Raw genomic sequence first — 12440 nt, forward strand, 5'->3', positions numbered from 1 at the left:
GTTTTTCTTCCACATGACGTGAGCATTCCTAAAGATGTAAAAATTAGCGAGGCAGTAAAAATAAAATATTTTCCGAATGGAGAATTCGAAATATTTAAAAGTTATGAAGGCACCCCTTTTCAGTACAGATTAATAAGAAAGTTACGCAAATTTCAAAAACATCGAAAATTTATTCAAAGAATACTAAAAATATAAAAACAGTTGTTCCAAAGATAAAAAAGTCATTAAAAAGGCTGTGAAAATGAATAGAAAAACTTTATTAATTATTAATTTAAAAACTTATTTAAACTTAAAAGTTATTGTTTTTAAAATTAATTAATAATAAATTAATTTATTGTTACTTACAAACATAATGTATATAGAAAAAAAATATTTATGTTTTCGTCAAGTAAAACTTACCAATATTAAATATTGATTGAAATTAGAAACATTTTAAAAATTAAATACTTTGCAAAAATGTATCAATAAAAAATATTATCTTAATATTTATTACATAATTAAAATGTTATATTAGAACTATTTATAAAGACTAAAAATGTTATAAAAAATATTGTGAAGAACCTTTAAAGGTTTTATTTTCAAAATTATTTGAAAATTAAATATCTTTTAATTTTATTTGTAGTGTTCAAACCCTTTTATTCAAACTAAGTTGAGAAATAATTAATGTTCACATTTGCGTTGAATACAAGTTATAAGTATTAAAAATTTTGCGGAATTGAAAAATTGTAAAAATAAAGAATTTGTTATAAAATAAAAACATAAGTAGAAACGAAAATAGTATAATTGAGGGGCTGGATGCTATAATGTGTTACGCGCCATGTTAAGTAAATGGCGCGTAACACATTATAGCATCCAGGCCCTCAATTATTGTATTATTTACTGTAATATTAATAATGATAATATTTATTTAACTAATTACATAAAAAGGGAAAATAAAAAATAATGAAATAACCATGTTTACATAAAAAAATTGTTAAAATAAATTAACAACATAGCTGTTGCTAGTAGATTGCCACCACATTGCCTAAGTTAAGGCGCTGTCCTCGGCGCTGTCTCTTGTGGCGTATGCGTGACGCGGCAGGAAGTTTTTAAAAATAAGTATGTACATAAAATTCCGAGCGAATTCATTAACATTTTGCATGCAAAAAGACCGTTTGTATTTTAAAACTTAATTAAACTTCTAAACACAAATTTTTTGGTTTTTATTTTTTAATATGAGAAATATTAGCTCTACAAAAAAATTCATTGAGAAAAAAGATGTATTTTTTTATTATCTACAAGATGCCGTTCTTTAAAACCCAAAATTTTGAGTTTTCATTTTTCTCACTTTCGACCCGACTGACTGACTTCACAACATTTCAGCCGAGCGTAAATCGAGTTATTTGATTGACCTCCTCAATTGTTCAATTTCAATAAACGATAAACTGGTACGTGAAAGATCCATTTTCTTTAACTCGATCCAATTTATATTTAAGAATTTGCATGTTTCCTCCAACATTCTAATTAGTCCCAGACCATTGAAAGCAGTGTCTGTTAATACCGCAGCTGAGAGAAAATCTAACTTTTCTTTATTGAATGTTTCTTTTTTCTGTGACACTCTAAAAGTGTCAACCAAAACTGTAAATAAATCACTGATTTTGGATGATATATTTGACAGTTTCAAAACTGAGTCCTCAATGCACTTGGTACATGGTGAATAGAAGGGATTTGGCATTGGCCAATTGACAACACGATTCAAATTATCTTTGTATTCAACACTTCGAAAAGCATACTTGATTTGATTTTTATTTTTGACTGCAGCTCTGAATAGTGTTAGAGCTAAAAAACTAGTTAGTCTCAAAATTTCATCTTCTTTAGCTGAAGCATCATTTTTTGGATTAATTTTTGCAATTCTTTCATGCAAAGAAATTGCAAACTCATTTGCAATTGATCCTGAAGAAGGTAATGAATGGATTGCATTTGGTGTCGATTTGTTAATGTCATAGAATCCTATTGGTGCATATGATTCTTTATTAAAAAGAGTTGAATTCAAACTTCTACCTATACTGATAGCGTCAATAATAACACTCGCGACATTATCTTCAATGGCTATCGTGCCATGTAAATAAAAATTATAAAATCTGAATAGAATAGTTTTAAAGTTATTTTTATCCAATGCAGAATCGTGAAACTTCAATTTCGACGCTTTTGTCTCGATATAAGAGTCTGAAAATCCATATATATACTATATAATATTTTTGGCAGTGTTGGAAGACAATTTTTAGCCCCTTCCTCCAATTCAGCAAATATCTTCTCTAATTCTGAGCAAGACGCCATGTTGATCCAGAACTGAAAACAGTCCTAAACAGAATTCATGTTGCTTTTATTAATTAAACCTTATTTTATTTGTGAATTTTTTAATTTTCTAATATTTATAACATAGGCATATTTTTTAAATTTTACAATTAAGTACGTAGAAAAGCATTTTCTGAATATGTTTCCAAAATATCAATTAAACACAATAGATTTTGAGATATTAATGAACGTAGGTACACTGGGGTCAAAAAGTTTGAGTACATTTGCACTGATTACTTTTAAATGCTCGCTTCACTTCAAATTTAAATATTTCTGTAAAAATAGATGTTAGAGCTATGGGAGCGTTCACAAACGATGTCACGCTTTTGGGGGTAGGGGGGGTCTCTACTAAACGTGACACAATGTATTTTTCTCATGTGAAATTGCAAAAATTGCGTGACATCATTTGTGAACGCTCCCTATCAAACTATGATCATTTTAAAGTTCAATAAATTTAGAGTCAAATATATTAAGATATAACCAATTTAGTAGTGTAAATATTGAAAATATTATTCTTTAAAGTTAAAGATTTTTTGTGAAAATTGCGATTTTGAAATCTGGAATTCAAGCGCACGCCAATTGAAGAAATTTTTTTTTAAGATTTGATAGTTTAATTTTAGACCAAAATCATTCACATATATATTAATTATTTTTTTCAAATTCTTTAAAAATAACTTCCCTTGCTCTCGAAATTTTTCAACGAATATTAATTGAGGCCTTGGATCCAATAACTCGCCCGACGCTCGAAGGCACGCGCTAATACCAGTCGGGTAGCAGTGAGTGGCCCAGAGGCGCTCACTGCGCTGTTTTCGCGAGTCCCACACAATCGGACCCCCACTCAACATGAATAGAAATCCCGTGAATGAACGTCTGTCACTTATTGACCCGGCCCAATCCGCGTCCACGTAACCTCTAAGATTAGTATTTCCACTCGAGTAAAACAGTCCCAATTCACTTGTGCCTTTTAAATATCGGAGTACCCTTTTCGCCGCACTCCAATGAGATTTGATAAAACAATCGTTGAATTGTCCAAGAACACTTGCCGTGTGAGCAATATCCGGCCGTGTTGATAAGGACAGATATAATAAACATCCCACGAGCTCGCGGTAGGGAGGTTTCACGCCGTCGGTCTTCTGCCACGCTTCACCCTTGATGAGTTTCGATCCCAAGTCCAAAGGTGTAGAGACCGGATTACAGTCAAACATCCCGAAACGACGAAGAATCTCGTTGACATACGTCTTGTGATTTATCTGAATTCCCTTGTCGTCGATGACGAATTCCATTCTAAGACATCGCTGCAATTCACCCACTTCCTTCATCTCGAAAATTTTTGACAGGCTTTTTCCGACGCACAAAATTTCTTTTTCGTCCTCGCACATGATCAGTATGTCATCAACATAGACGACGATGATGACTGTTCTTCGATCATTTTTCTTTAAGTAAACACAAGAGTCTGATGTAGTGGGTTCAGCTCCAATTTTCCGCAATTCCTTTTCCAGACGTTTGTGCCAGACGTGTCCGGCCTGCCGCAAACCGTAAAGTGCTCTCTTCATACGACAAACTTTATCCCCACTTCCAAGTTCCTTTAACATTTTCTTGGCCTCGGCGATCCATTTGTCTTCCCACTTTCTTTCTTTCACGATGAATTGTAGAATTTCCTCCAACCACTCCGGCGTTTCCATTAGTACCTCCTCGCTGAGCTTGCCGTTTAAATACGCCGTCGTAACGTCGTATTGTCGGATATGCATGTTCTTTTGGGCGGCGAGAGCGATGACCGTTCTGATCGAACTCAATCGAGCTACGGGGGCGTACGTCTCGTGGAAGTCTCTTCCATATTGCTGCAAGTAACCCTTCGCAATGATCCGGGCTTTCTTCTTTTCCTCACTGCCGTCAAAAGAATACTTCCTCCTCAATATGAAGCGACTGCCGATCACGGAAGATCCTGCCGGTCTCTCCACCAAATCCCAAGTGTCATTTCCCATTATCGACTTAACCTCGTCAGTCATCGCGTTCATCCAAGATCTGGAGTCACTATCATTCATTGCCTCGTTTATCGGAACCTCGGTCAAGAAGCAGAAGTCTTCATCCTCTATCGTGTTACACGCTAGTGCTGGTTCTCTGGTCTTTCTTGGCCTTCCTGGACGTCCGGTCCTAATGATCCGTGATCTTCCCCGTCGATTTGCATTTTGTGGTACTTCGAGTTAATCATCAGGCACTTCCGCATTTTCGTCGTTTATTTCCGGTTGGTCGTTGGGAAATCCGAGAAAATCGCCCAATTCTGATTCAGTTTCGTCGATTATTTCCGGTTGCTTGTTGGGAAATCCAGGAAAATCCCCTAATTCAGATTCACTTTCGTCGTCGTCATCGGGATTCTCTTGCATTGGAATATTCACTTGATTTCTCGATGTCGTGTTCTCGCAAAGGTCGATGTCAAAAAATTCCATTGTCGATCTTGATGGTTCTCGAGTTTCACTTTCTGGAGAAAATTCGCTTGATTCGAGACTGCGTTGACGGGAAAGTCCTTCGATAAAAGTGACGTCTCTGGACACCTCTATTCGCCTTTCATTCGCAACCATATTCGACCTGTTGCGGATGTAATTCGCCGTGTTTATAGCTTCAGCCCAGAGAGAAGCTGGTAGTCCGGATTCGATCAAGAGGCATCTGGCCATTTCTACCAAAGTCCTGTTCCGTCTTTCGGCGATGCCGTTTTGCTCCGGGTTATACGGAGCAGTCAACCTTCTCGTCATCCCGTTCCTGCTGAGTAGATCATCGAATTTTCGGTTCTCGAATTCTTTCCCATTGTCCGACTGTAGTTGATTAATTTTCTTCCCCTTTTGAGTTTCTACGAAAACTCTAAACTTCTCGAATTCCTCTATCGCTTCGTTCTTGTGGCTTATAAATCTTATTTCACACCACCTGGAGCAGTCATCGATAAAGGTGATGAAATAAGATTTCTTTCCAAGAGACTTCAGGCGCATTGGCCCGCAGATATCCGTATGGATTAAATCTCCCACGGTTGTCACTCTTTTCGAAGATTTTGGGAAAGGAGGCCGGCACATCTTCCCCTGGATGCAGATAGTACACTGAAAGTCCTCACTCATGTCGTTAACCTTAATTCCGCGAATGGATTCTTTTCTTATGGCTTCTTTTAAACACTGCACATTTAAATGGCCCATACGAATATGCCAATCCTGAAGGGAGTTTTTCCGAAGTGTTCGTATGGCGTCGCTTTCTTGAGCATTTTTACATTCCAATTTATTCACTTCACTTAAGTAATAGAGTCCACCTTCGCGATTTGCAGTAAGCAGCACTTTTCCGTCACTATCAATCACTTTTGCATCCGTCTTGGCGAATACGACACTGTGCCCCTTGTCGGTAATTTTCCCCATAGATATGAGATTCGTACGAAGGTCCGGTACATATAGAGTATCACTTAACTTGACCACTTTTGCGTCTCCGTCAGCGATTGATTTCGCAATCACTACACCTTTACCGAGAATACTTGTCGAAGCACTATTTGCGAGATTGATTTTTCTGTTTTTGTCGTCACGATCAATTTTCATAAAGGAATCCGCGTTGTTGCACATCTGCGATGTGCATCCGCTGTCGAAACACCATATTTCGCGATTTACGTTGTTCGCCGTTTCGTTGACTTTATTCCCGTCGTTTTCGATTTTAGTATAAAGTCCGACTTCCTCTACACTCGAAGATTGCTCTTTCGCCTTTTTCAAAGTTGAACAATGTCTTGCGCGGTGACCGATTTTGTTACACTTATAACACTTCATCTTAGAATCCTTGGACGTCGAACTTTCTTTCACGAATTTGTCCCGTCGACCGCGATCGTTTTGTCCATTTTTGTAGTCTGATTTCCCGGCGATCATCGCGTTCTGTACTGCACGACGATTTGTTTCCTTACGCGCGTCCGACTCCTCCGTGATTTTTATTCGTAGAATTTCTACCGTAGGAAGTTGATCTCTCGATGTCATCGCGCATCGAAAATTTTCGTACGTGTCCGGTAGGCTTCGTAACAGCATTATTGCCAACAGATCCTGATGAATCGTAATTTCCAATGCTGCCAACTTGTCGACTACGTCCGTAAAAGATTGGCAATGTTCGCGCGCGTCGTCGCCATTTTGCATCTTTAACGACATCAATTTATTTAGACAAGCAGCCTTTCGAGCAGGGCCTTTGGACTCGTAGACGCTTTCTAACTTCGTCCAAACTTCCCTCGATGTAGTGCAGTCCTTTATTAACTTAATCTCGGAAGGACTTATAGACAGGATCACGTCTGCTTGCGCCTTTTGATCTGCATCTGTCCATTCTTTCACAGCTTGTTCGGACGCCGCGTCGCCAACTATCACTGCGGGTTTAACGATTGTACCCTTGACGTAACTCCATGCGTCGTTTTTAATTAATAGGGATCGCACTTGTATTTTCCAGGTGTCGTAGTTATCTTTGCGTAGAACTTTGAACCTGACACCGGAAATACTGTTCGCCATTGTGTTAATAACGCGCCGTGAAATATTCGCGAACAAAAAAACTTCGCGATTTCCACCACGTAAAAAGATAAAAGACTTTTAATTACTCGCGTTATAACCTTCTCGATTCTGGGCCCATAACCTGTTGGAAAAGGTTGCGCAGAATGCGAAATAAAGAACGACTTCTTGTAGGTTTGTTTGGTTTTATTTAAGTGATCGGCGATGTGTATTGATCGGAGATTTCCAATCGACTAAACAAACAGAACATGCGCAGATAGGACGCCATCTGGCGTACATAAGATAATTAGTGTTGGATCGATAATGTTCAAAATACTGAATTTTCTTAACACAAATGAATGAAAACGACGAATTTGCAATTTATATTCTTCGAAAAATTTAGAGCAAGAGATATTATTTTTATAGAATTTGAAGAAAATACTTAATATAAGTGAATGATTTTGGTCTAGAATTAGAATGAAATTTGTACTTTATATTCTGCAATTATCAAAACTTAAAAAAATGTTTTCTTCAATTGACGTGCGCTTGAATTCCAGATTTCAAAATCGCAATTTTCCCAAAAAATCTCTAAGTTTAAATAATTATATTTTTAATATTTACACTACTAAATTAGTTATATCTTAATATATTTGACTCTAAATTTATTGAACTTTAAAATGATCATAGTTTGATAGCTCTAACATCTATTTTTACAGAAATATTTAAATTTGAAGTGAAGCGAGCATTTAAAAGTAATCAGTACAAATGTACTCAAACTTTTTGACCCCAGTGTACAAGAAATTAAATATATTCAAGATAAACTATAGAGATGTGAATGAAGTCGAAACATAAACAAAAGTATGATGCTTAACAACAAAGAAGTACACTTGATGGTTTGTGTGTATAACTTATTTAAAAATAAATACGTATGTCTTAATTTTTATAGTATCAACTTAAAAAAAATTACATTAAGTTAATTAATTTTAATTTTTAAAAAACTTCGTTTTATAAGAAAACTAACACACTGTCCTATAAAATTATTTTAAATGTTCAATTTTTCATGACGCTTTCCACCCCTAACACCTTAATTTAGGGTTAAAGCATAATCTCTTAAAAATGTAAGATACAGTAGATATTTAAAAATTTTAGAATTTACAATTAGTTAATAACAAATTTTTGTTTGATCCAGAAAAATTCTAGAACTCTATATAAGATACAGTGGAGAAAAACATTAAATTTACGGATTATTTACTGTTATGGAAGTTACATTTTAAAAATACTTAATACTGAAAATTAGTATATTTTTAAATAATATTTTACAGTTGCATTTACTTTTTTTTTTTTTTTTGCTTAGGAACTTTTGGGAAATCTGCCTACAGATACCTTGGATTCCGCACTCCAAGGTTATGTGGGGTTGGTATGATAAAACAAAAGGAAATATAAAAAAAAGAAAAATAAATATATATATGTGGCGGATGAGATATTTTAACCGTTTATTTACTTAAGTTTTTAGGGTAATATTGTTGGAATAAATTTATGATTTTCTATTCAATTTTCTTTTCCTAAAACTTTCTATTTCATTCAACCCAGCAGATGTTTTGCACATTTTACGGTAGGGTTTTATTACTGTATATCGGCCGTCTAGAATTTAATTGCTTTTCTACCCGGATTAACGCTCGGGCGACAATTTACCGATTTAGGTATACATTTTTTTCATGTTTAAGAAAAATGTATACTCTTTACAAAAACATCTCCTTACCTCCCACCATTAATTTTTACAAATTATTGTCTACTACCTTTTTGGGCAAAAATACATTTTTGCCATCTTTGTAAAATCAGTTTGGCTTGGGCTTTCGAGTTGTGCTTTTCGTTTCTACCCAGCCTCGACTGATCGAATAAATTATTATTGAATAAATATCTTTTTATTGTTATTTTTAAAGTTAAATATTTGCGTCATATTTATTGTTCACCACACTCCTTTCTCCCACATATATTATAGTAAATTTAATAAACTGGCGACCTACTACCAGCCCGACCCACTAAAACCCGTAACCCTTCTTCTGGAGCCCTTTACCCTCCCTCGGAACTGACGTAAGGCCGCAGTCCCATGGCAGCGTTTTGCGTTGCGTTGTAATGAGAGAGAATGCAGCAAACGTATATTTGCGTCTTTTTCTCTCCCATTACGACGCAACGCAAAACGCTATCATGGGACTCCACCCTAAAACTTTTGCCTACGAGGGTGGCGCTCCGACTCTGTCGCTCATGCGACTTTGTTCTCTCTCTGCGGTTCTTCTGCGTCAATAGTTAAAATTAAAAACCATTCCAATGTCAAAGAATAAAGGAACAAATGTTAAAAAGTATTAAAAAGATTAAAAGGTTAAAAGATAAAATTGTAAACGGACATAAAAACAAAAATTAATCTATTAAAAATAAAATGTAAAAAGGACAGTATAAAAACTACAAAAAATAATCAAAGTAAAAAAAATAAACAATTAAAAACTATTTGCTCCTTTTAACACTTCTCATTTACTTTTAGTCCTTGCAAGAGTCTTCTTCGCCTCCTCAAGGGCCGACCTGAAGACTCCGCATCCTCCGCTGCCTGCAATATGGGTGGTTGACACCTTATTGCCAAACTTTTCAGTGCACAAAAAGCAGCTTGCGTTCTTTTTGCAGTTGGAGAACCTGTGACCGGCCTCACCGCACTTTAAGCACGCAGCCGATCTGTCCTCCTTCTGGCATTTGGCTCCAATATGGCCGTATCCCAGGCATCGATGACACCGGACGACCATTACTCTTCTTTTGATTGGGCAACACATAAAACCAATTTCCAGCCTGTTCGCCTCTTCCAGATTGGTGACTACAACCGCGAGCTTCATCCCTCGGTGGTTGGGTCCTAAGACCGTCACTCTCCTGTTTCCTGGCTAACTCATTGCTTCAGACAACACTTGTTGCACCTCAGCTTCTTGGGTAAGGCAATCCAAATCACGGATATCGAGTGTAACTCTTCGATCCAATGACTGCACCTTACCCATGCTTCCAACCGCTTTGGTGACCTTGGCGGTGAAAGCGTCCTTGTCGGACTCTCCTCTGAACTTAATCAGAAGGTCCCCCTTGTTTGTAGCTTTTGCTGCTACTATTCTCGTATGACTGTCTTCCGGGTTAACCTCTTTGCGAAGCTTACCTAGAACGTCAGCATACGTCAATCCTTGACAGACTCGGATTAGAACTGTGGATCTTTTTGACCCAATTCTATCCAATTGAGGAATCTTTGGATCTGGTACTTCCGTTTCCATTGGAGGAGCTTCCTCCTTCTTCCTCTTATCGGTTTTGGTTCGAGTCTCTTCTGGACTGTCACCCTTTCTTCCGTTTCTGAGCATCTCTTATGATGCTTTTGAGATTACGCCTATATGAACGCTCTCTCTCTTCCTTACGGTCCTTGTGGTTACACTCGGCACCGCTCAGAACGCATGCCAAATTGACGTCCGACTCATCGGCCGCGACATGCTTTGCTTTTGCTTCTTTCAGCAGGACTTCGATGACTTTAAGTCCATCTTTTACCGTCTTCTTGACGCCCCTCTGAATGTCGCAAGACTTCATCATCTTTGCGACCTCCAACTCCAATTTGTCGAGACAAGTCGCCTCCTCCTTTCTGAGCCGTAAGCATATCTCGCGACTCTCTTCTATTGCCTCGTCGTCCACTTCCGAGTGGATAGCGCTGCGTACGGTCTTTCCGCTACTGCAACTTGACACACTCAGAAGGCTCGACGCGCTTCCTTTTCTCCTTCTTTCTTTTTCCACGATGTTCTGTGGTTCTAACCTTTCCACGATCACACGTGGTACTGCAAGAAATTGTGCGCCCCCACAATCCGCGCGCACTTGAGCATCAGTCCTGGGACCGATGGTGAGATTTCCCGTTTCCGACCTGCTCACATGGGGTACCTTTTCTGAATTTTCTGAATCCATTTTTTCTTGCTGTTTAGTTGCCCTTTAGTGAAAAGCCCCGCCACCACGACAAGGTCTACCGAACATATCCATGATGCCAGTCGTGTCTGGCAGCGAACCCACTTCTCCCAACTCATCAAAGAAATCAATGATGTTCGGCAGTGGATCCACTTCTCCCAGTACATCAAAGAAATCAATGATATTTGGCAGTGGATCCGCTTCTCCCAGCACGTCAAAGACATCGATGATGTTCGGTAGTGGACAACCATCGGCGGGGACAGTTGCATTTACTTATGGTTGATTCTAATTAAATTAATATAGTTACATTCCATTAAAATGTAATTATTAAATTCTAAAATTTACTAAAATTCTATTATATTTAACGGAACAATAATAATAAACCTTACTATTGTTGTGGTATAGTTTAGGCGAAAATCCTAAACTAGATAGGATTTTGGCCTAAACTACACCACAAATAATTTGAATCCCAAAAACTTCATTTTTATTCAATAAAACTTACCTTATTTATAAAAATTTGTAGGTCAAAAAATTTAGAATCTGAATTCTTTATATATAGTAATTTTCAATTCTAAAGTCAAACAAATATAAGTTTCTTTTGCGTGAAACAGAAATTATACTAAATCAAGAACCACGGTGAAAGAAATTAAAACATAGTCCTTATACCCACAGGTCAGTTACGGGAATGAAATCCAATACACAAAGCTGACAATGAGTAATACACACGAATCAGTACGCTAAGTGTTTCGCGGCAATATAGCGATACGAAAGGCATGCGCAGGGTAGATTGAATTTCGTATACATAATTTACTTTTACATTTAGATTAGAATTTAGAATTTCTCAAGTGAATCTAAAATTTGTAGAGAAATAACAACTTAAGAAGAATATTTTTCAGAACGTAAAAACAATAAATAATAAATAATTATTAACAATTAATTCTCTGTCCGAACGCAAATCGAGTTTTTTGATCCGAGAGCTATCATTAACTATTTTGCAACAATATTGTTTAAAATTAATAAAACTTGAAATGTTATTTTTATAAAGTTTGGAATTTTCATGATTAACTCGCAGCAAGTACGTATAAAAAGCAATAAATTTAAGGTTATGTTTATAATTTTTGGAGTAAAAGAAAAGAAAGAGAATCAATTCAGGGGCTGGATGCTATTACAAATTATTGATGTTCTTTCTTCCTTACATACAAAATAGTTAATAAAAATTGATTTCAAATTTGCGAATTTTTCATAAAAATGTATAATCGTGGGTACTTCCCTAGCAAAAGTAATGTAGATTAACGACAAATTTTATTTTTTGCTCTCGGTTTATCATCAGTCAAGGCTCGATTTTGTATCAAAAGTTACAATTAAAAATTTTTTTCTATACCTCAAAACGTGTAAAATAAAGCCTCAAAATTTAATTTTGATTCATAGAATAGTTTCCAAGAAAAAAATTCCCAAAAAAACGTTAATTTTTCAGTGCGCCTGGGTAGTATAACCACACTGTAAAATTTTTTTGGAATTTTCACTAATTATTTATGGTGAATCTTCTACATTTTATGGGGAAAATGCTTTTTCTTAAAAAGATGGTGAAAATTACCAAAAAATTTAATGAAAATCCTCTAAAATTCTAATGAATAATTATGTTTTCCCAAAAAAATTTGGTCGATATTATTT

Source organism: Leptopilina heterotoma, unplaced genomic scaffold, assembly GCF_015476425.1.
Source record: "Leptopilina heterotoma isolate Lh14 unplaced genomic scaffold, ASM1547642v1 Lhet_100, whole genome shotgun sequence".
Taxonomy (NCBI): domain Eukaryota; kingdom Metazoa; phylum Arthropoda; class Insecta; order Hymenoptera; family Figitidae; genus Leptopilina; species Leptopilina heterotoma.